Source organism: Anas acuta, chromosome 16 (assembly GCF_963932015.1).
Source record: "Anas acuta chromosome 16, bAnaAcu1.1, whole genome shotgun sequence".
Taxonomy (NCBI): domain Eukaryota; kingdom Metazoa; phylum Chordata; class Aves; order Anseriformes; family Anatidae; genus Anas; species Anas acuta.
In genome coordinates, this window is record NC_088994.1 from 3,446,270 (window position 1) to 3,472,069 (window position 25,800).

The 25,800-nt window shown below is 44.5% G+C and overlaps 1 long non-coding RNA gene across 1 annotated transcript; it reads right to left on the bottom strand.

Annotated features, from left to right (window-relative positions):
* Positions 1–7,419: 7,419 nt before the first annotated feature.
* Positions 7,420–11,022, bottom strand: LOC137865613 (uncharacterized). Its single transcript, XR_011102023.1, has 2 exons — positions 10,377–11,022; positions 7,420–9,200 (listed from the first exon to the last, which is right to left on the bottom strand). It is a non-coding gene; the product is annotated as an uncharacterized lncRNA (long non-coding RNA).
* Positions 11,023–25,800: the final 14,778 nt, after the last annotated feature.

Genomic DNA, 25,800 nt, shown 5'->3' on the forward strand with positions numbered 1-25,800 from the left:
ACATAATCAGTGCAGTCCAGCTGAGCTGATATCAGTAGCAACAAACCACTGGCTGCTGTCCATGCACAGCGTAGTTTATGCGCACCGCTTGGCTCGGTGACGTTTCCTCCTGAAGACCCCTCTCCGTATCACCATGCAGCACAGACATGCAAGGTTGTACAAATCCAGAACAGCTGGTCTGAAACTTTTCTCATGAAATCACCTTTATGGGGGTGTTCTCTGCACCAGCAGTCACTCCAGCTCATAACGTACACTGTTATGTATTACCAATGTGAGTGCTGCTGGTGCCTTACAGCTGTTCTATTGGTATTCTGGCAATGCATCATCCCTGTTTTTTCTATTTATAATTTAACCAATGCCAAAGGGTTATTTTCATCAAAAGTAAAAAATGGACACTTATAAAAATGCATGGGTTTTAAATTGCTCTGCAGTTGGAGTAGTTATAAGAACTAGCCCAGGGAATAAATGTCTGCTTCTCACATTAAGCACGTATGCCATTTCCATACAGGCTGAAAACCGAATGGGATTCATCTCTGTTCCCACAGCACGCAACTGTTTCTCTGCTGTTACTTCAAGCTTCAGCATCTCTCTTAATGCTTTATTAACACTGCTAAAAGTCCATAGTTTTGAATGTGCTCTGAGTAAATCTGTCATGTTACATTTAAGCACCAATTGGTTATGTTTTAATGGCATTAATCTTTACCTTCTTTTTATGTGTAAGCCGGGATAATGAGAGAAGGTAATTCCCCTCTTCTTAAGCCACTGAATCCTGTCAGATGAAAACATAATACAAGCATCCACAGGTAAAATTTGTTTGCTGATACTTCCAAATGCTCCTTGTCCCACCAGCACGCTTGACCCTGCCCAGCGCTCCCAGGGCCATGGAGAGCATACGGTGACACTTGTCCTGGCAGGTAACAGCCCTGAAGCCTGTCTGGCTACGTCACACTTTGATGAAGGCAGGGGAAATCATGCAGTCTCCAGCTGAGGACTGGCTCTACCAGGGTTGCTGCTGGTGTTGGAGACTGGGACTTTGACCAGGACACCCTGGTGCTGTGTATTGTGCCATCATGGGGAGAAACAGGGCTCTCGGAAAATTTCCTCTCATCTGTAGAGCAGGGCTGGTGCTGTCAGCATGGTTTTAATGTCTATCAGTAGTAACAACCACTGTTGAATTTCCTTGGGAATTTTACTTCAGAAATAACCCCACAATCTACATTATCTCAGGAGAGAACCTCTTAAAATACAGTCCAAGGCAGCTCACATGATAGAAAGGGTGATATAACACTGCTACAGAAAATGCTAACGAGCTCCAAATTGTGTCAGGAAAATCAATGTTCATCCTCTAGACAGTACTGGTTTATTGGATAACTTTCTTCTTGGCTTAGCTGTTGTTGCAGAGTCCTACAAAAGGATAGAGAAAAAGAAGGAAAATTAGTAAGGAAGTGCAATACATGATAAACGAGCTGATTCTTAAGTTCAACACAAAACTTATGAATTTATAACACACATTATGTAGCTGACTATAAAATGAGAAGATGATGTCTGGACTCAGTAAATCAGGGTGAAGGACACAGGAAATCACAGAATATCTGTTTTTAAAATGTTTTGTTGAACAAACATATTTTGATAAAATAAAGCCTTTGTCCTTCTAAGCCTCTGGCATAGAAACCCAGTTCCCAAAAGCCTCTTGTTAATGTGCGGGTGATCAGGAACCAAAACCTGGTGGCCTGTTCAGCATCAGCATTAGCCGTGTGGGCACTGTGCTCAGCGGCCTAGATCACAGAATGGTTTGGGCAGGAAGGAACAGCGGTTCTCCCATCTTTTGCCCATCCATGCAGAGTTCAGGCAGCATGCCAGTCTGGGCTCTCCTTGTGAGAACATCCTCCAGTCCCTATATCCCTATGAAGCCTCCTCCTTCACCCTCCTCCACCTTGTCATGGTGAGGAATAAATCTGCCTCCTGTTGTTTCTTCTAAAGGTTGTATTTTTGCTATCTCTCATCCACCAGGAATTCCACATTTGAGGCTTTTTAAACCTCAAAATCTTTTTTTAAACCTTTAAATCTTCTTTTTTTTTTTTTTAATTTCTTTCTAAGATTTTTTTTTTTGATGCTCTTCACTTGGTTTCTTTTTGAATAGCTGGCAGACACATAATGGATGGTAAGCATGCCCAGTCATCCCCATGGCAAAGTAGCCAAGTCTTCTCTTTCCAAGTGTCACAAGCAATGACTTGTAATGAGTCAGCCACCTTCTTAATTAGCAGCTCCAACAGCATCTGAATAAATTACTATAGAGCACATTAGATCTGTTCTCAATACACATCAGATCTATTCACAATGGTACCAATATTTATCGCAATCAGGAACTGCACAGAAATAAAAAAGGAAAGAGACCAGTATGATGTATCTGATGGCTGCCATACTCTGCTCGCTCAATATGTAAGTGCTGATGTTCTGCAGACCCACTGATACATGAGAAGGACTTGACTTTCCACTTGTATCTGTAGTAATTTGCCTTGCTTGTGTGGTATCAATGGCACCTATATACACAATGTAATTGAAAATCATGCAAATTGGAAGGAATGTTTGATGAGGAAGTAAGGATGGATTTAGCCTCACAGCACTACTGCGGGAGACTGTTATAGCTGGCTTGCAACACTTCAGTGTACATGAGACAGAATTATAGCTAATAGGAATGCTCTTAAATCGACTCAGTTGCCAGCTGAGTATTGCACGAGGATGAAGGAGGTTCTGGTTTGACGTAGGCACCATGCATAATTCCACATCTGAACTTTGCAGAGAGACATAATTCTAAACCCATATCTGGACTAAACATTGCAAAAGCGGCTTTGTCAATAAGCTGACTCAAATTCTCATCTCTAAACATGTGGAGATCTTGAAATACCACACTGTATGTGGATCTGTATTCTAAATCTTGCTAATCTTTAAAGTGCATTGGTTTATTTAACTCATTTCAAGAAAGAGGACAAAATGTTGCTCAGCTTTACCATCCAAAATCCAGTTTTTGGGTTTCCTTCAGTCACACAACTTCTCTATAACATCAGTGGAGAGAGACAGGCACCTCTGAAGTGTATCCTGAGCTTGAGAGGCGAGTTGCTCTTCAGGGGTTCATGTTTTTTTTCTCTCATTCTTCATTGACTACAACTAGGGAACTTCATTAGTATCATCTTCTGATGACTCATGAACAATTTTTAAAGACTCTGGGAAAAGAAACTGGGAAACACTAGCCTGTTATCAATAAGCTGATTAAAATAGCCCTGTGGGTACTGAACTTACTCTGGCAACATTTAGGGGTCTGCTGATCAGAAGAGGTGGAAAACCACAGCTCTAAGAAGCCAATGTTCTGGAAAAGAACGGCAAAGTAGACCACAGTTAGAACCCTTGGGACTGCAGTCATTCAGCCCTCCTTGTTTAGGAAGTGGCATATTAACAACTTCTCACTTTAATTTACCAATGCATCCCTTTTTCTCACAAAGAGAATAACAAAATGGTGAAATAACTTTGAAAGTCAGGTTATTCCTGTGCTTTAACACCTTCCAACAGATGTTGTTCTTAACCAAAGCAGAGTTCCTTGAATTATTAATGGTTTCCAACAGCTCAGCTTGAAATAATTTAGCATTTGAAAGAGAAAAGTCACTCTCATTATTCAAAGTGCAGAAACATTTTGGTTATTAAAAATATTCTCCTTAAAAAAAATAAATCTGTACAATTTGATTCTTTTTCTCCATATGCCAGCAGGAGCACCAGATCTAGGAAAACCTTTGTGCTTGCTGAAGGTTAATTGATAAAGTACAATGGAAGACAGTAGTCTATGCACTCCATTTAAATTTGAGAAACTCTTATCTGATTTTTTGGTGATCATAACTTTACCAGATGTGCAATTCTTGCAGCTGGAGACTATGACATTCATTCTGTGGCTTAAAGGTACCAGATTATTCGTTACAATCAAACTTCACAAGAGATGCTAAGTACCAGCAGCCCACACACCTTTTCACCTCCCCGTGCACAGCTGACACCAGTGACAGCCTCTGCTCCTGTGGGTCTTGCAGGCCGGGTCTGTGAGCTGGTGTTGGGGTTCCTGTGTTCATATCTGATGGTGAGTCTGCAGTGAGGGCTGGAATATGTGGTTAGTGCTGTCGTGCTCTCAAAACCAATTTCTAGAATAATAATAATAAAAAAAAAAAGAACGTGGTAATTTCCGTAACGTGTGTAGTTCATCCTTACAGTGAAGCAACAGTCAGTAAAAAGGTCCTGGGCTGGATGGGACCAGAGCTGGGAACTAGTGTCCTGAAAACTGGGTCCAGTTTTTCACAAAAACACCTGTGCTGCCCTGCAAAAGTAGCCTGATTGAGGAGATGGGCTGCTGTTTGCTGAGCACTTATGGAAAGTAAAATGCAGTCTCTACAGAGCTACTCCTGAGAGTGAGATGGTTATATCTGCTCAGCCTTGATCCCACCCAGCATGCTTCTCCCGTTCCAGCAAGGATTTCTTGTGTGGGATCCAGGGGGGCTCCAAGATCACATGCCGAGGAATCATTTCTGGATGTAGCTGTTGGTGTGCAGAAGACAAAATAGAAACTGATAGAGCTCTTCAGAGTGCTTTGGTCCTGTGTCCTCCACTGTCTCCTCAGCTCATTGAGTCATATTTTTATCAAATTCTGACAGTGTTTCAGAAATGAGGGGATTAAATATTTATTATTGCGATTATCCGCCACTGTAAACAGCATTATGGTCCTGTCCTTGGTTGTCTTATTGATGTTTCTCTGAGGGTGAGAACACACACAAGGACAGAGGGAGCCAGAGAAGGGTAAGGGCTGGTGCCTGAGCCCTCAGCACACCCGTGCATCTTCCTAGGGAAATGAAGCCCTGCTGGTTTTTCTATCTCCCAGACACTGAGGGGCTGGCAATGAGAGGTTAAAGCAAATAGACACAGTGGAAATTTATCAAGCCCTTTCCTAACTCCCAGAACAGGACTGAAAGTGTCATGAAGCTCAGCTCTTCTCTGGAGGAAGAGTGCTGAAGCTATTTAGAAGGGCTGATGAATGCAGACAAGCTGGCTTGATGTTTTCTTGGCTCTGGTAGTGTCTGGGGCATGTTAGCTGGTCTGTAGAAGAGTAAAGCACCTCCGGGTGCAAGTCTCATGGACTCCCCAGAAGGACTCAGGTCCAGGCATTGCAACCCCTGCTACAGGTTACTTTGAAAAGTAGTGACAAGGGTCTGACCTGTTGCAGAGAGCAGTGAAATGCTGTCTTTGGGAATCTCCCCAGTAAGCGTCTTTACATGCCTGCACTCACCTGCCATTCGCTTTTTTTCCAGTCCATACTGTTTCTCTATAAGCCTTTCTGGCAGAAGAGTGACCCTTACTTTACACATGGCATGGTGGAATCTGACCACTTATGTTGCTAAAATAATGATTAATTATAACCACACATTTCAATTACAACTCATGCTTTCCTCTGCTCACCTTTTACTAAAATTTTAGAAGGTAAGGAGAGAAGATTAAATGTGTTTAAAGTTTGTTTAATGTATTCTACATTTTCTCTTTTTGCCTTTTTTCTTTCTCCTGCTTTTCTTTTTTTCTCCTTTTTGCTTTTTATTTTCCAGCCTGCCCACTGCTATAGGGCATTCTCCTGGCTCACAAGCCCATGGGAAAGCCCTGTGCTGCTCCTCCCTGCTCATGTGAATACAGAACATGGCATGGAGGACGAGGACAGGAGGGAGAATGACACTCAGGATTGACTGAAACAAGAAAAAATCCTTCAGCATGGTGTTTGAGAAGCTAATGTTGCCACCAGCTACAGCCTGAGCAGATGCCTCAAGACTTCCCTTTCTTCACATCAGATACATCAGATACCTGTGACTTTTACTGCTCTGTCCCCACCTCCCCACAGGGCAATGTGACTACATGCTCACAGCAGCTCACTGCTGGTGCACTCTGCACAGATCCTGCTTTGCCTCTGCATAGCCAAGTTAAGGGAGGGCAAAGTAAAAACTGTCTTTTTTAGCACTGGGAGTGAGGGGCTTGGAAGCGAAGGCAGGCACTGTGCTCGCACACTGGGGACGTGAGGGTTTCTCTATTCCCCTCCCGGATCCCCAGGCTCAACACCACAGCCACTGCCCTGAGCAGCGCTGGTGTCCAGGGCAGGGAGCACACACGGTCAGTAGGCAGAGATGGAGATGTCTGCCCAGCCCCAGGGTTTTGTACTTTCCCATTTCAGGCTTCCTATAAATGGCAGGGAGAAACAATGTGATTCCCTAGGCCAGCCCAGCCTTTGAAGCTGTCTGTACAAACAGGAGTGTCTACGTACTGGCAAGGATGCTGGCCCGACCTAGGCCTCATAAACTGGAGATTAAGGGACAGAAATAAATGAATGATAAATATCCAGAGCTTCTCTTGCTCTGTCTGCTTGGATAAACAGCCACTTGCAGGAGCAGGCAAGATGAGATGTATGATGTGGCCAGCGGTCTGTGTACAGCAGTGCATGTGTGCTCCAGGAACCTGACTGCACAGAAGAGCAAAGGAGAGACCACCTGAGTGTGTGTGTGTGCATCAGATATCAGAGCCCCCCCACACCATTTGATAGACACACACGTCTATATTGATCTTCTCCTGAAGATCTCATAAGCACTGTTTCAAAAGAATAACTTGGAGTTGCACATGGTTTTCTGATGACTCTGCAGAATTACGACCCAATTTATGCTTTCTGTAATGATCAGCACAATAAGGCAGTAAAGTTGTCTTTGCTGAGTATACTGAATTTATATTTTATCACTGCAATATAATCAATACAATAAGAAACCAATACATGCACATAGGCATTACATAGGTTGAAGAACTTTATGAATTCGTATTGTCTTCTCATAGTGTTCACAGGGTCTCCTTTCTTGAGTTTACTTTGGGACTGAAGGAGGTTTATGTATGTGTTAGCTATTCCTACTGCTGCTACATGATAAATATACCTTCCACTGCTGCTGAGATCTCAGACAACATGCTTTACAGTAATAAGGAAACATTTTTGTAACTGGTATTTTTATATTCAAAGCAAAAACATTGAGTAAATAAAGTTGAGTTTTCTCTCTCCCAAAGAAATGTAAATTACAATGTGTTACTGTATTTCACTCTGTTTATTTAACAGCTCCTTGCATGCTCTGCAAAAAAGAGCTCTGAAATGGCTAATAATGTTCTGCATTGCTTCAGCTGCTGTCAACAAAAGATTTCAAAACACTTTAAAAGCGTTCATTATTTGGCTCACAACACTTTGTAAAATATGCTTATAAACATGATGTACATACAGGCACACACACACTTATATTTGCATGTATATGCACACATATTTTTCTGTTTCCAGAGGAGAAAGCAAAGTCCTCAGATGGCTAAGGACTATTGCCCAGAGCATGAGAGTGAGCTAAAGGGAGACCAGGTAGCAGACCCAGGAGCTGTGATTCCCATTTGCTTTGCTTTGCTTTAATCACAGAAAATCTTTTCCCTGCTGAATTAGCAGCTGCGGGAATCATTAACTCTTTTCATATACATGTTTTTAATATCATTTCTGTCCTCTGACTGGGGAGGCTTACGGGAGGCTTCTCTTCCACTGGTACTGCTGGCTGCAGAGCTGCGTTTGATCTCTGAAAGAGCAACCTTGAGGGGAAACAGTGTGCTCAGATCAATGTGCTCAGATCTAAATTATTAGCTCTGCACAGCCTGGTGTAGGTGGGAGAAGGAGATCCAGCAGACACTCATCCTTTTGGCAGGGAAGGCTTTCCCCAGGCAGGATGGAGCGCGAATTGTTTTGGTGATGTATGGCGTGGTTTTGAGGTCTATCCAAACCTCCTTCCGTCACTGCAATGTCTTAGTGACAGCTCTCATGTCTAGGCCCCTGTCAACGTGCTTCTCCCTAGCAGATCCATGCATCGCCTTCCAGAACATGTACCCTGAGAAGAAAGAGCTTTGAAATTCCTCCAATAAAAGATTTTTTAATTCCAGCAAAGCTTTTATCGTCACCAGATTCCTGGCTTTCTTCTCTCTGTAAAGCTCCAATTCTTCTTCTTAGATTTGTTGCTCTTTCTCCCCTGCTAAATTGTGTGTGCTCCCCCTTTCCAGTTAATATAATAATTTAGATGAGCAGTGGTTAGCATAATTCTAGACACTGAAATACTTGCTGCTTAAAGCTGTGTTTTAGGAGAATTCTATTTCTGAGAGCAATGTAGCGTGTAAAGCTCTCTGACTATCTGAAATTGCATAAAGTGAGACCCAGATAGGAGTCCGGAGGGATACTTCTTTGGAAGAGGTTATTTTACGGGATATTTGAGAGTCCACATACGAGTATTGCCAGGGCTTCTCAGAGGCTGGGCAAAGCTGACCATGCCTGAGACTCAGAATCAAGAGGCTCCACCGGGCAGCCTGAAATGCCACAGTTATACCCGTTCAGGTCTGTGAACTCCTGCAGAGCTCTCCCAGCACGGCCCCGGAGTGATGCAGCAATGAATCGGGCCACCAGTCCTTCCTTCTCTCAGCACTGGCACACAGAGGCAACACGGAAATGGCTTTAAAAAAATCATGAGGTTTAAAATAAAAATAATCTATTTATTTGCCTCCAGCTTTCTGGGCCTTTTCAATACACACAATTTGCATTTTTCAACTTATCTCTGCAATAAGAAAGCCAACTAGTTACTCTTCATTAAATATTAAGGCTACCAGAATTGACTAATCCCAGGAATCCAGTGTCTGGGGTTTGACGCTCACCTCTCATGTCGTGACTGTGCTATGCCATTGCAATGCTTTCCGTACCAGGGTTGGGAAGCACGTCTCAGAAGCAGATGAACACAGATCTTCCTTTTGATGCTGAAAGCCACAGTGGCTGGTGATGAAAGGGAGAGTCCCCAGTTGATGTGTTTTGGGGACAGAGGCTCTCCACAGAGGGGGAGGACACCCAAAGCTCAGGGAGGCTTTTGTATCGGTGGCAGTTGCATTCTTTGTGATAATTCTGGAGGTGGGCTTATTGCAGTGGCACAAAGAGGCCCTCGCATCAGTGTTGCCAGCAGACTGGGGCAGGTTTCCAATAGCAGGGAAGTGTTTCCAGCACAGACAGAGGCTGAGGTACAGGCAGGTGTCTCAGGAAACAGAAGTGGTATCTGGCTTTCTCGTGCTTCCCCAAAACACCAAATATCTCCGGGTGGCTCCTGCACACAAACGTATTTCATTACACCACCCGTAATGCAGTGTCTTTTTTCAAAACCAAATCTTGCACCACAAAGAGTTCCCGTGCTTAAATCCTGCTCTTGGCTCTGCATTGAACTTGCAGTTCATGTGCAGAAGCATACACAGACACCTAGATGAGTACTGGCCTGAAATTTTCTTATTAACATTTCTAAGCTTTATGCTGGTCCTCAGTGGCCAAGAGCAGGGTAGACCCCATTCCTGCATATGTAAAATTAGGATTGCTCTTCTCAGGTGCCTCATGCTGCATCAGCCGATGGGGCTTTTCACCTGCTGGCCAATTGCTTGGATGATCAGACCTGGAAGGTCCACCATCAGCTTTCCTCACCATCAGCTTTCCTCTTTACCACCCTTTTCTATATCCTTTTGATACAAGGAAGAAACGTGTAGGAAGGGCTGTGATCAGGACAGGAACGCAAAAACAGAAAAAAAAAAGAAGAAAAAAAAAACTATGCTCAGAAAGGGGGGAAGGTATCAAACCACCTTCTCTGCTGATCCAGCATTTCATAGAAAGCCATTTCATACAATGTCCCTCAGTCACTCCTACGTGGTGGGGCATGTGGCTGGGCTCAACTGGTGCCCAAAGAACTGGCTCTGACACTTGGTTTTGCCCCAGCCCCAGTGTTATTCTGATGAAATATCTGGAAATATAATAGAAGACACCCAGCGTATGCCTCATTAACTGTTTAAATTATCTAGACTGACAAATTAATTTTAACTGTACTTGTTTTTCTCCTCTTTAAAACATCTCAGTCATTAGATCAAGGGATAAGGCAGTCCATGTGGCCCAGAAGGTCAGCCTGCCATTATGATGAAAGAGCAGTGAGTCAACAGACCAGAGGTGAAAATGCATTAATTCAGTCCATTCATTCAATAGCTACAAGTGAGGGATGAAATTTCAGAAATCAGGAATGATTCATGAACAGAAAAAAAGAATTAAATTTGCTGAAATGATAGGAGAAGGGGGGAAGCTAGTGATTTAAGTCACTGAACATGACTCACAGGATAAATTAATCGCAATACACAATTTCAATCTTCTATAACAGTGAAGAGGAGCTGTACAAATTGGTGGGATCATTCATTGAAAACAATTTATCATATAATTTTGGGTTTGTTGGGCTTTTTTTTTTTTTTCAAACCTTTCTCCCGCTGTCTAGTCTCCAGATCTTCAGCTTGTCGAATGGTATCCTGAAACTGAAGGTAACAGTTTGATAACTGCATTTTCCATTCACTGCCATTTTTTTAGACAAATATTTTAATTATCTTAGGTGTTTCAGCACGATGTCCAACCAGAGAATAACTAAACCTGCAAATAAATTAGAATAATGGAACTCCAAATTTAGGGGTAGGTCTTCCTGTACAGGCAATCAAGATGTCTAATAGCAGTTTCTGTACTCTGTGTAACCTGGCTTTCACCCGTCCTCCTTAAATAATGCTAAGAGTCAGGTTGTAACAAAGCAGACTTCAGCACAGGCTCAGTATATCATCCCAGCAGCCGGTGGGTGGTGGCTGAAGTCCTTAGTGCCACCTGGGCCCAAATTAGCTAGATGAGTCCCAGCACAGGGAAGTGTGTTTGAATGTCGTGGTGCCTCTGTAGGGCACAATGTAGCCTGGGCTGCAGTTTCCATTCCCAAGCATTCATATCATTCTAGTCGTGAGGATGTGAAAGGAAGGCTTTCAGGGAAAGGCAATCCTTTTTACTACACTAACAGATATTCTTACTTTAAAGGACACTTTTTAGACTCACATGACTTTTTTAAGGTCAGAAGTAAAAGCTACAAGTTTCAAGTTAAATGTAAGTGTCCCTGAATATGGGAAATTTATAACCCAGTTCCTCTTGTGTCCTATACCTTTCTGTAATACTTTTAAAAACTCTTCCAGACTTGCGCATCTACAGATATCTGATGTATGTGCCTTCTGCAGATGAATTACAAGCTACAGAAAAATGTACAAATGAACAAAAAATTCCTTTCTCCTACTGAACACACTTCACACCGCTTTTTTTTTTATGCAGCATAACAGTTGCCAGTCTTTTTTCAATGGACATCTCTCAGTGTATTAGCTTATAACATTAGCCATGTATTTTGGGGTAAAAGTACAGATTGATCCTTCTGCAATCTTGGGAAGCAGTGGAGAGGGGATCCCTGACCATGCTGGGGAGCCCCTTGCTGATGCTGACTTCAGCAAACTCCTTGGGTAGAACATTTGGAAAGGAAAGTCATTCTTTTCCTCTAAAGGACCCTTAAACAAAAAGCAGTGGATTTTCTTCTGTAAATCTTTTATCCAAATTTTTTTCTCTGTACCAACAGATTGACCTGAAAGAGCAGAATCTTGATTGCTCAGAGATAAAGTAATTGAGTGGTCTCCTGGGCTCTATTTGGTACAACAAACTTCAATAGAGTTGACAAATGTTGATCCATAACACAGGATTAATAAGGCTGCGCTTGGCTTCCATTTCAGTTTTCCATTTGCTCCTTCAGTCTAGCTAACACCCTGATTGCTTTGGGAAAACTGACAAATCCTTGCAGTTAATGAGGCCCTCTAGTAATTTATCAAGCAGAGTTTCTAAAATAAAAAGGGCGCAAGGAACGAAATGTTGTTTCTGTGCTAAAGGAAGGAGAAATACTTCTCTCCAGATCCAGGAGAGGCTGGAAGACTTTGCACCTCTACCCACTGAGAGGTGGGAGCTGGAATAACTCCTATGGGATGCGTTCCTCCAACAGCACCTGGTATTCTGGCTTCTGTGGATGTCTCAGGCACCTTCTCATGTATCACCAGTGAGACTCAGCCAGCTGCACTCCGGAGTACCTCTGGGATGCTCTGAAAAGCAGCCTTATTAGCAGTAAAAGAAAGTATCAGAAATGCCTGATTTTATAAGCAAGTGTTTAATCTGGGTCTGGACACCATGGCAGCAAAGTCTGAACTTTGTGCTGCTGGGAAATGGGCTTCCCATCTCACTTCTGCAAGCCCCGCTGCGCTCTCTCCATCAGCACGCTGAAATATAATTCTGAACTGGCAGCTTTCACATCTCTATATTTCCTGGAAAATGCCAACAATTCTGAAGAAAATCCATTTCTTCCTCGTATTTTGTTAAAATAAAGTTCCCAAATGGGAACCTGAAAGAGCCAAATTGCCGTTGCCAGTAATAGCTCTGCTTGGAGCAGCATGGAGGGTCCAAAGACAGCAGCAGGTTTCTCTTTCGTTTGTGACGGTTGTAAGTCTGTCCGTCATCCACTTTATTTTTAGTACAGCTCTTGGTTTTCTTTCTTAACACAGCAGCTTTCACATTAATGCAGAATAAGATCAATTTTACCTATAGTCTTGATAGGAAACAACTGCCATTAAGCTATAGAAATAACTCAGCACTCGCTGATCGTTATATCTTAGCGACAACTTAAGTACATTGGCCAATCTCTGAACCTGGGGCTTAATGTGAGCTAGGGGAGGCTTGGCAGGAAAAATTTGTTGCAGTTGGCAGGGATTTCTTCTCAAGGGCCATGTTTGCACCATATGAAATGGGCTGGCAGAAAGGTTCTGTAGCCTGATGTTCAGGAGACATTTGTCCCCAGAGCTGTTGTACATGGCTGGGTACACGCCACAGCCCCGGGCACCTGCGCCAAGAGCGGAGTAAGTGGGGCTGAAGTCTGCTGGGAATGGAACTTTGTTGCCTGCCCCCTATTTTTTACCTTGGTTTTATACTTTCAGAGATGGTTAGCAGCAAACCTCTCTCTGGCTGGTGCTGCACAGGGATGGGCAGCTTTGTGGGAAGTGCTGCATGACCTGCAAGCTGCAATGGGGAACATGGGCTTGCCAGTTTGGTGGTGTTTGCTGTAGGGGAACTCAGAAGGCAGGGACTGATCGCTCTCCTCTCTGTAAACATAAATGTGACTCCGGGGCTGAGGCTTTGTAAGGCAGCCAGGTGCTCAGGAGGACTCACGTTAAGATGTGGGTGCTGCATCAGACCTCCAGGGAAGCTGCAGATACCCAAACACACTGAATGGCCAAGAGCAGGCACGTAGCTGGATCGACAACTAAATGGAAGCATTTCCATTGTGCTGGGATTTACAAAGGCTGAACATAAACAGTATGCTGGGCTCCTCCTTGCTGCCAGACTAAGATGAATGGATACAGAACATACCAGAAAATACAAGTTTTAATGTATTTAACATGGAGATGCATTTCACAAATGTAGCTTGTTCTCTTCTGGGGACACTTTTCCCTCTCTCTGTGCTTCCTTCTCAGCATGCAGGTGCTTTTCTATCTCTGCACTGCCAGTCTCAGGGTTTGTTTTTTTTTTGTTTATTTTCTGATGAAATTCCACATTACAGCCTGCAGGCATGTGAAACACCATTTACACCTAGACGCTGGTACACTTCATATCTTACTCCCAGCTGTGTGAAAACATAAATGCCCTTGTCCTGTAACAGCAGTCAGTGAAAACAGCTACATGCTCATTATTTGAAGAAGTGACCCATTTTGGAGAGAGCCTTGCCAGAATTATGAACTCCTGTTTAGGAGAGCGGGCACGGTATGATGTCTCCAAGGGGCAATATGAAAGGAAGAGTCCTCAAATCACTAGTTGTGATTAAAATCTGGAGGGACAGGATTATATTTTATTCTTAGGCTGCCTGCATCTCCCCAAAAATAAAAATAACCATTTCATACCAATTTTCTTCCTTGTGCTCACATCACCTTCCCCCTTGGCTGCTCAGTGCCACATCAGTGCAGGAAGAGAGCTTCTTCCCATTGGGATTCCTCATTTTACATTTTGGCAGCTCTGGGGATGCTCTCCTGTGCAAACCAGTCATCTGGCACAGCTGGCTTCCTCCCATTGCAGAGCCAAACTGGGGGGACTGGAGAGGCCACCTATGGCTGAGCCTTTAATTGAGACCAGGATGGGGCGGATGCTTGCTGTTTGACTGGTGTTGCGTCTCTTTAAAAAGCAGGATAAAAATGCAAAGTTGAAGCATCATTTGTAGGAGGAAAAAAAAAAAAAAGAAAAAGAAAAAAAAAGAACGAGAAAGGATTATTTAGTCAATCATCCTGTCTGTTGTGGTTAGGCTGCAGTTTAGATGCAGAAAACCGCATTGCTGGAGGTCTTAGTCTGCATCTCGCATCAGACTTGTAAAATCTGCCGGTAAATCTTGACATCAGAATCCAGGCTGAGAAGCTGCTTGTTTTAATCATGGGATTTCAGCAGAACATCTGACTCTTTTGTACGTCCAGAAGTGTATTTACATATTTGTCCCCTGCAAAGGGATTACAAATCCTGTAAAAAAGCAGAAAATCCTCCAACAGTTTTACAAATTGAGAGGAACCAGAAACAAAATGTAGACCTGATGCAGCTTTGCTTCTCCCTTGCCAGGTTGCAAAGGACAGGCTCCAAATGAGGGGATTCATGATTTCCCTGCATGGGCAATTCTCAGAGCTCTGAGCCTCCCAGGGATGCTGCCGACTTCAGAAGGTAGGAAAGCAAAGCTGACAGGAGAAGCTGTGTTCAGAGCTAAGCTAAAGAGGAAAACAGGGAGCAGAGGCAGCCACAGAGTGACAGGCTCCTGCCAAACCCTTCTCTCATCTCTGATTAAATCCCCAGGCAAATATTGTTAATCCACATGATGGAGTGAAGTTGGGGGGGGGGGGTGCATTTTCAGATGTCAGCTCAAACCACCTTAACAGACCTGATTTTCAAAGCAAGAACCAGGTACTGTTAAAGGCTTTCAGGCAGGTACTCAAAAATTGAGGTCCTTTTTCTACATGTTCTTTGGTTACCCTTACAACATCTGCCCTGCAGTCTACAAGTAAAATAATCAAAATAAACTTATTTGTTAAAACTGAGGAAGAAATGTGTAGGAAATGCCACTATCTTCTCTTTCCCAATTACCAAACTAAGTATTTAGAACATGATCTTTTTGATTTTGCTGTGAGTCCTGCAATAATTACCCTTTTTTTCTTCTTAAAATTACAGCTCCTTGTAATAGTGTACAAACTTCAGTTTGCCAGTTGCTGGAAAAGGCTTGGGACAGACTCACCAAAGGTAAAACTGAGAGTGAAATAGAAGGAATTTTGATATATTTTTGAGCCCATACAAGTTTTTAACCTTCACTTTCTAAAAAGCCTGATTTTTTTACTGTCCTGCCTTAGTGATGATGCAATTAAAGACTGTCATTCCCAGCTGCAGAGTAGCAGTACTGCACTGGAGCAATGGGACCTTGCTAGGTCTAACATCTCAAAAGCAATTTAAAACCATTATTTAGCTCTCATGTACACACAGGAGACAGAGGCTGTTTGTACACAGGGGCAGACAGGGCTGAACCAGCTGGAAGTCTGAAGCCAGTCAATGCTAAAGAGTGTTGGGTCCCAGGGGTGCTAAATCACTGTCCCGTGCAGGCTGTAAGAAGGGCTTAGAGCTGTCTCTCTGAAAAATCCCTCCTGTGACTGCAGAGAGACTATTTATTGTCAGTCTTGTGCATAATTGCTGTTGTCATGTCCTTATCCTTTTAAAAAGACTGCAAAAGATGTAGAATTTATATATTTATTTATATACATATATTTCTCATAAATGATTCCTTGGGCTCAGATGGAGCCTGCCAGCATGGCCAGGAGCAAGGACAGGAGTAAATGCATAGTTCAGGTAAAATGCTTGGAGGCATTTACCAGGGAAGTCTTCAGTGGCTCCTAATGCCTTCCTGGCTTAGTTTTTTTTTTTTCATTCAGTGCTATCAGCAAAACACTATTTTGGGGGCAAATGGTGATAGGGAAGAGCAGATCCTCACCCCTGGACAGTGCCTTGGCTGGGCACATGGTCCCATGGTCCATCACTGCCATGGTTGCTGCTTGTGTTTGAAGGAGTGGGATCTCCTCCCTAAAACAAGTACTACCAAGTGTCATGAGAGCTTTCCTGGAATATTAATCTGTCTCTGAAAATATCCCAAATGCAAATAGCAAGCAGGCAGAGAGAGCGTCCCTTGATGGGAGTGCAGAAATGGGACATTCAGGTCCAGCCACCTCTGCTGCTGGAAAAGGGCTATTACTGGGTGAGCCATTGAGTTCATTTCCATTCTCATTAAGCTGACTAAAATGCAGATAAAAATGGCATTAGAAGAAAATAGGATACAGTGTTTCAAATGTATGAATTTCTGCTCTTTCTCATAATCAGGCTGCACTGCACACAACCTGGAGAGCATTAGGGAAGGAAAATGATCTTTATTGCTATTTTTGTAAGAAATGAAGCTCATAGGGCATTCATGGCCATGATTTCTCCTGGGCAGGAGTTGGCAGGGGAGGGGGAGACAACCTGAAATCTGTAGATTCATCTCTTTATCTGATTTTAGCCAGAAATTCTTACTTTTTCCTTCTCACTGTGGGTCTAGGGATTTCGGTAGAGGTCTTCGTTGTTCGAGTCTCTTCTAAAGGTTGCCTTACAAAGCTTTATGGCAAAAGGAGCAGGAGAACTCGGTGTATTGCAGGCACCACAACAGAGAATTGGGCATAAAACAGTTTGAAGAGAGATGTCCAGATCTGCTGGGCACAGGGGACAGCAGGGAGGGGAAGGGCTCAGGAAACTAGGGCTCTGCATCCCTCCTATTTTTCAGCAAATTTCAGCCAAAACTGCGGATCTTCACTGCTGCCCCTATGACCAAGAGCTCTGCATTTGTTAACATGTTAACAAGGCTCTGTCCCGGTCTGTGTCACGTCTTCTGTATGATCAGGCGAGTATTTCTATATTGACAGCAATGGGGTTTCTGCTGTTTTTAGGGGAGGGAGGGGAATCATTTTCTTATGAAAGACTATCCTTAAGAAATATGCTATGCAAAGTCATTTTAGCTTCCCATGAGTCACATTGGAGAGTTTGCCTTTGCCATTACTGGGACCCTGCGCTGTCAAGATCCCACCTGTAATTATAAACCTGCACAGGGTGACAGGACAATAGCAGGAGGAGCGAACCCATTAACAATTTGCTGTTCGAATCTCTGCCTGTGAATTGTGTCCTGTTTTCAGCGCAATTTAAAAGGCTGAAGCACACATTACGTAATATCACAAAGCATTGCTTCACAGCTGCTGATGAATTCACACAGCGATACTCACTGACCACGCTGCTGAAGCCTGATTTCACGCTCCATACTAGCACAGCCAGGAACTAGGACTCCAAAGTCAACACAATTACCTGGGAAATGGCCCTGAACTTCTTCAAGTCCGACTTTTGCCTTTGCCAGAGAGACTGAGGCAAATGCTGCAGGAGGAGGAAGGGACAGGGAAAGGAAGGGTCAAGGAGCCAGTGCTTGGGGCATGCTGCATATCCCAAAGCCCTGCATCGGTTCACAGATGCTAATTTACATTTCTTTTTGAAAGCCTTCTTGTGAGCAGAGCTTTTTTGAATGTTGCTCTGCTGAGGAAGGATTCCCTTAATGTTTGCATCACAGCTGGCGAGATTTCCCAGGGAGTCAGACAGCAAGATTAAAGCAAGCTAAGCTGAAAGAGAAGGAGAAGGATGGGAAGACAGGGGAAATCTCAGACACTGTGCATGGGTGCTGAAGTGGGAGGGAGAATGAGCTCAGATATCTGCTCTCAGACACACAGTTACATTTACCTGCAATGAGTTGCATGGTAAGAGGAACAAGGGTTGACACAGTGAATGTTTTCCATCTCTTTGGCTGCGAGTGCTCATCACTGCATTTTGGCAGCTGAGGGTTTCTCCAGGTTGTGCTGGTACCTAGGGCTCTGCTCTGCAGTGAGACCTCTTGGGGGCTGTTAAATGCCCATCACAGCCATGTCCAAGGGCAGGACCTCTGCCACTCTCACTGTGTGCACTCTCCTGCTCTGGTTTTCATCCTCCGAACTACAATAATGTCTCAGGTATTGAGTTTACTGCAGAAAATCAATAAGGAGCATTCTAAGTTCAATGGAGTGGCAAAAGACAATTGCTGAGCTTAGGACACATAATGCCCAGATGTGCCTTCTCTCCCCCTAAAACATCTGTGTCCCTAGAAACCTCTAATCTGCACCACCGTCCATGTGGTAGAGTTTTTTAATACTACCTCCTAGCTGCCATCACAGCTTCAACTCAGGAGAAAAGAGCTTTCTGGATGGTTGTGCCCAGCAGGGTTTCCCTTTGCCTTCCAGCCTTAGCCATATAGCATTGACACTAGGGATGTATGAAGGACCGGGGGGGGGGGGAGGGGGCTTTCCAATCAGTCACCCCATGATGCTGAGGATGCACTGAGGCACCCAGTGTCACCTTTGCTTATAGTTTTTCATAGGTTGGATTATTTTAATTTGAAAGAGTGAAAGACATGCCTTGAAACTGCAGCTGCTCTCAGTTCCACAGCATGTGCAGTAGTGGGATAATGTGTTTGGGTTGTGCTTTTTTTTTTTTTTTCAGGAAAAGCCTTGTTAGCAAGCTCACAGCACGTCCCTGGCAGGCATCTTGCTGTGCTGCCAAAGCTCCCTGCTGCTGCCCAGGCAGTGAGGAGCAGCAAGAGGAACCTCCTGACAGCACAGCAGGATGCATGCCCAGCAGTCTGGGAGAAGGACAGGAGCTCAGGGCAAGGTGGTTTGGTAGAGACGGGTTGGGTCTGTCACTAGAAGTGTCCAGGTCACTACTGCAAACTTCCCTCTGCATTATGGAAGGGAACTGGTGCAGCAGCCAGACACAGAGGGGTCACACACAGCATCTCACGTGGCAGGAGGTGCCTGTGCACGGTCAATGCATCAGCCTGCAGTTTTATTTACTCTGCTCCCCTCATATCTTTGGAGGGAGGAAGGTTGTAGCTGAGATCACAGAGGAGAAGTCCCATGCCCTGCTGGTCAGGTCCTTACATGTCCTTTTTCAAAGGGCAGTTGGTGATGGCTGGAGGACTCCAGAGGTTCTGCTGGATCCAGGTGACTGGTGGCCAAGAAGAGGGCTCCTGAGCTGAGTTTCTCTTGCATGGTTCCCTTCCTCCTGGCAAGTGGCCAGGCCAGCAGTGCATCTTATCACCTGTCTGTTCCTGTAACGAGCCTTTCCACTTGCACAATTAACCATGAGTAAAGAGTTTAAAAAAAAAAAAAAAAAAAGGAGCAATGAGAGCCCAACAAGCACAAGCACAGTTTCCACCTCATCCCTCAGCTGAACGGAACAGCTCTTCAGCAGGGATGATGCAGTGTGGGAAAAAGACCTCAGGTCTTTATCTTACTCTTTCTTCAAGAGCAGAGCAGCATATGCTGCTTCCCAAGAGCACAGCTGAGGTCACCAGCCCCAGTCCACGAGTGATGTGACATTTGTCTTTGCCTGGTCATCAGGCAGCTGCACTCCTGCATCCCCGTCACTGCACTTAGCCCATCTCAGCCTGTTAGCAGCATGAATTCCTCCTCTTCAGAGCAACGATGCTTCAGCAGCAGCCTTCACCTGGCTCCTGTGCCACAGGTGTGGTGGATTTTTACCTACCTGTGAGCAAGCACAGTACCCAGAAGCACTGCCTGGAGCATCACTCAACCCTGTAAAGTCAAGTGTAAAAGCCCTTATGCCCCAGGCAAATTTTGCCTACACCGTGCATTTGAATGAGGGACTCCAGCACTGTCAGGAGTATCCAGCAGTAAAATCACCGCTGCCTTTGAGATGCCACAGCTCTCTCTGGGGAAGCAGCTTGTGTCCCTGGAAAGGCCAATGCCCCCAGCAATGCAGCACTGCTCTTTTCTGAGCATTTCATAGCTCTCACTCTACAGTTCAGCCCCTCGGACCCTGCAAACCCTGCCAGCCATCACCACCGCTCTGACCTCTGCAGGTTCCAGCCCATCCTCTGCCAAATCACTGATGTTTGTGTGTGTGGAGGGAGTTTTGAGAACTGGACTCAGTCCTGTGACCTGGACCACAATTGCTGTCACTGGTGGTGTGACATAAACCTTCCTGGTTGTTCAGCACAGCACCCATGTAAAGGAGCCAGGTTGTCCTCATCCCAAAATGCTGACCACAGCCCCTTGTGTCCTCTGTTACACAGGGCAGTCCTCCAGGTGCAATCTGGTTTAGCAAATGCTGGTTTTCCCATTAGCAATATGGTAGTATTGCAAAGGAATTGCTGATGCATGCACACTTTTGAACTACACCAGGAAACAGATAAGAAAGGAGTCTCTGAGATGAGCAGAGAGGGCAGGACCAGGCCTGGTTCCCCCATTCCTCAGTCTGGAAACCTTCAACTTAGAGCACGGGCCTTCTTTAAATTGACATCTGTCCCTGAACTTTCCTCTAGGAGCACTCACTGACACTGCTGCAGCTCCCAGAAACAATACTTGGAAGTCACACCAAGGGTTATGAGCATAATGGCATGAATTTCACAAATCCAAAGTGAAATTCATCAGCTGACAGAGGGAAACCTTCAAGGCTTTCAGGAGGCACCGCCCCGGGGAGAGGGGAAACAGCAGACTGACCCTGCTGATCAGAAATGTGCTAAGACGGGCTGGATGGCCCCGAGGAAATTGTGTGGTTTGGAGCTGGGTGCTTCCTGCATTGATAGCGTTCCCTGAAGCACAACCTTCTGCACATCACTGCATCTCACAGGGACAGAAATGTGTATCCTTGTCCCAGAGTGCTCCTGGGGATGCTGAAACAGCCAGTAAGAAAGTGATTTCATTGATGGGATCCATCCATCCATCTCCAGTCACTGTGACTCACAGGCGGGTGAAATGTGTTCCCCTTAAATTGAATGTTTTTGCATAACTGTTCTGTCACTTTACCAGTCTTTCAGCCTTATCCATAAAGGCTGCATAATACCATTCCTGTTCAGCCTCTGGGGTTCTTCTTTCTGCCCAGACTGGAGTTGGGAGGGAACCAGGATCCCCTTCTTGCCCTGCATTGCAAAGTTGAGAAGCAACTACCCAAAGGAGAATTTCAGCAGCTTTGGCAGCTTTGGCCTTTTCTCTTTCTCACCTGCCTGCCTGCAGCACATTTTAGGAGATGATACTGAGTTTTGACCATGGTCCCAAGGCAGCCTGAAATGCATAACCATGTGCAGGGCAACACAAAGCCAGTGCTTCTAAACCATTCCCAAGCGAGAAGATGGAAGCTGCCAAATACACGATATGCATGGACGCAACAGCCCATGAGGGAAAGAAGCACTGCAGCAAGCCACATCGCCTCTGAGTCTGTGTGGGCATTTGGTGGTTTCATGAGGGCTACCTCGGCGTGGTCTGGTGTGAAAAAATATGTTGTCACTATGGGCATCAGAGTCTTCTGCTCATGTTCTTATACGCTGGCTGAGGTCACCTTCCCGGTCATCTCTGTCCAAATTCCACTTTTTTCCCCACATAAACACTGAACCTGAAGAATGCTGTCTGCTCTGACCATTTGAAGATAGAGATACAGGTGAGGAGAGCAAGTGAGGGGGCCATGAAGAGAGGCACCTGCACTGCACCCCTCGGCTGCTGGCCTGGCGGTGCCGGGGGCTGCTGGCTGTCCTCAAACCCGGAGCACGAGGAGAGAAGAGATCTACTGGTGGTGTCGGGCAAGAGGAGGTGTTTGGGACCTGCTGAGCAGCCAGAGGGAAGCTGGACGAGAAGGAAAGCAAGACAGGTTGCACGGGCAGCTCTGGCCCAGCAGCCTCCTGAGTGGCTGCTGTGAGCACCTCTGCTCCTCCACCTACGTGGGTTTTACCAGATCCTGAAAGGCCAGAAAAGAAGAACCTGAAAGATTTCGCACGCCCTGAGGCAGGAAGGAGAGAGATGCTAGCTGTGAGAATGCCAGACCAAAGTGAGAACTGGTCTCAAGGTAATTAAAGTCATTAGCAGCACAACCCAGGATGAGCATTTGTACACAACAGTGCTCTTTTCTGAAACACAGACCTCCTGGGCTTTTCAAACCGCATCTGCAGATGGAGCATGAATTGGCAACAGCAATTAGAAAGGCATCTGGGAGAGAGCAGAGTACTCACAAAAGGCAGGGAAGCGGCGAAGCAGATCTCCCAGCATTTCAAGTGTGATTCTGGGTCCTGAGGGCCCACTCTGACTCCATCTTGGGAGGCTTGTGGGAGGGCTGAGAGGAGAGCTGGGCTTTGCGTCCACCTTTGTGCCAGGCTATACGGGAACACTCTGCCATAACAAATGAGGGCTGGGCTGTTTGTTGGTGTACAACGAGTTACAGGAAGAGTCTAACACAGATCACATGCTAAATACTTATAGGTGCTGGGGCTGAGCACTCATCACACAAACAGGAGTTTAAATTTAATTCAGGCTGTAGGCAGATGGATGCAAGGCAGGCAGAAAGACACTAGGCCAACGTTCAAATCTTGGGATGAGTAGGGCATCGCAGGAAAATGTGAATATATTTCACCTGTAGCATGTTAAATAATATCTGTGGTAATTCTGGGTTCAATAAGAAATCTCTAGAGAGGAATATAGGTCTTGCCAAAACATGTGCAAAGGGTGAGACTCCTCGTCATGGCCTTTGTTTTACTGTTTTCCTGCACCCCTGCTAGTGAGGGAGAATAAGCAGAGAGCGATGGCTGCATCCTTCTTATCTCCAGAGTAAAAGTCTTCACGGTGTTCAGAATGATGAAATACATTAGCTGGCTGAAGAAAGTGACTTTCAGATGTGCTCAATGTGGCCTATTTTCGTTCTCTGTAAAATCAATGGCAAAACTCCAGTTTGTTAGGTAACAACAGACTAGTTGGGGCCATGCTGAATGCTTTCATTCCCCTCTTCTCTTTAATTGTTAAATAACTTACAATCAGAAAAGGACTCTGTTACACCTGCATACAGCTTGTGAGGCCCACCCCTATAGACAAACATCCTCCAAGGAATTAAATTAGAAAATTGTACTTAAAATCATTGTTACAGCCTGGATATGACTTTATCAAGTAAAATTTCTAATGCATATTTGACAATCAGATATTTTCCTGCCCCTGAAAGTCAAACTTTTCTTACAAATAATTTGGGTCTGACAATTTGAGCTGTCAAGAATCTGAAAGCCCAAGGAAAACTCAGTTGTTCAGTGCTGTGGAAAAGCAAACTCATTAATCCACTTTTCTACACCTTCCAAAAAATGGAAAAAAAAATAATTCAGAAGATTTGGAAACAATGTCATTCTTCAACATAAACAGTGGATTACAGTTCAGAAGGAAAAGAGAAAGGAGGGGAGCGAAGTGTTATTTAAATTTGTGTCATGTGTCATTTTTCTCTTGCTATTAAACTCAACAGAAAACAAAGTCCACTATAATCAGAAGTGATTGTTATGGTGGAAACATTTATAAGGTACAATGAATATAAATGGCCCACTTTTCCTTGAGCTGAGTGTAAGGAAAATACTGTTAAAAGTCGTTTCTTGGCGGCTTTGGCAATAAACCTAGTACTGAGGACCTATTGAACCCAAATAAACAGAGCTCTGTTATACAGAGAAAGGCTACCAATTTTGCAACCCAGAGCTGAAGAGGATTCTTTAGGCAATATTTCCATTAAAATCACTTACCAAGGTCCCAGTAGCACTATTTATGCCTTTGGAAGGACCAATAGATTTAAAGTTATAGGCTGTCTGCTCCCCACAGACTGAACAAAGTCGTGGAGTTCAGCCCTTGGTGTTGGCTTTTTTGCATGCACAGGAGAAGGTTGGGCCATTTGTTTTTGGCATCTTGGGTGTTTGGGGTCAGCCTGGCACTCTAGGAAATGCCCTCAGGAAAACACAACTCAGGATCAGACTAATGTTTGGACTGAAGGACCAAATGCTCATTCAAAGCTCTTTTTGTCCAAGAACACAGCTTCTTCCTTCTGCCATAAACTGGGCCACCTAGTGGCAAGCTGGACTCCTTCTGGGCAGCTGGGCATGGTGACACAGGTTTAGGTCAGCCTCCTGACCTGGCTTCTCAGAGCTGAACACTTCATGTGTCACTGAGAAATGATGTATCTGAATGGAAGAAATGCAGTTCTTCAAAGTTTTGTTGCTCCACATCATCAGCAGGCTGTGGTGATTTGGGCTGTGGGTTGGGGTTACCCCATGTGAATCCAGAAGAGCAGTGTGCATCTCTGCCCTCACCAGGCCTGCTGCCCTGGCCACCACACCCTCAGCCTTGCTTCTCACATTTCCCTGGAATCCTGACTGTTTCCAGCGCTTTCTGCTCACAGAAAGGAGATTTTTTTTGTCCAGAATCTGTAATGAGGTCCTAGGAAGAGCACATGCAAACCCTGCTCACCAAGCCAAAGGAGACCGAATACCTGACAGTGAGGACTTGGAAGAGGACCTTGGAAAGTCTTTGATAGCAAGGAGACTGTGAGCATCTGTGAAGTGTGCGATAGGGAGGGATGACTTGAGCAGTCTCTCTGTGCCTTGGCTTCCACATGCTGTCACCACTGGAGAGTGTCACCAGCACGATGCTTTGAGCTGGGCTGAGAAAACAAAAGCACATTAATCGAGGACAATCTTCTCTCGATTTCCCAAATCACTGGCTATCACCACGTTGACTTAATTAATTGTTAACATCTATGTAATTAAGCAGTAACATAAATGATTCCCTCTTGGTGCTGATGAAGATAATGAATAACAATCATGGTTGCTTTGTTTCACAGCACTAATCTGTTTTGAAATATACACTGATTTTATTTTGATTAGGACTAAACCTAGTTTCCACTCTGCAAATAAACCTCTCTGATTTCAGCAAATTGCTGTTGGCATTTACATTATGATAATCAGCTCAGAACCCATCTGATCGGCTGCTTTCTAACTGTGTCATTTACTTACTTCTTAGTCCACTATAATTATGATGTACTTCTGCATATTTAATTATGGCCTGCTTTCTTCTTTGCTTGGTGATTCACATTTCCCATCACCATCATTACACACGACATACTCCGGGTCTCGGCAAGCCCCACGCTGGGTCATGCAGGTTTGCTCTCGGGGACTGACTTCCCACCGGTGCCTCTGACAGGGCCCCAGGCAGCCCAGTGGGCTGCCTTTCCCCAGAAAAATTCAGCTTTGGGGCTCTGGCAAGAATGGAAATTTGTGAAGACTCCAACTGGCTATGTTTTTCACACTGTTTTTAGGGCAGAGTGCATATCTGGCAACACTGAGATGTTTTTTTCATCTCAGTATTGAATTCTTCATTTGAATTATTCACAACATTCAGTTCTGGCATTTTCTAAATGACACTTTTTCCTATTTGAAATTACTTCTTTCTTTTGATTTAATTTTTGTTTTGGTATTTTTTTTAGCAGTAAAATGCATCACCTTCAGCAATTCTGTTTTCCCACTTTCCATTTAAAATGATCACAAAAGACCATCTTTTCCTTTGAGCTGGAAGGCAGCTTATGTACACAGCTGCCCGAGAATCAAATAAGATTTTGGCCTAGCAAGTTTAACCAACATTTTCGTGGTGTTCCTATGGCAATAAGTTTCAATCATTTCTTGTCGTGGTACTTTCCCCACCTTCACCATAACCCAAACTATCCAACAAGCATTTTATTTCTAATGTTCAAAAATATGTCCAGTTCTCCAGGATCCATGCTGGGAATGCTGTTGGCCTCAGACTGGGAGGAGGTGCTGGAGAGGATGCAATACCACCAACTGCCGTATTTTGAGAACTGCACCATTTCTCTCATTTTTTTTCCTC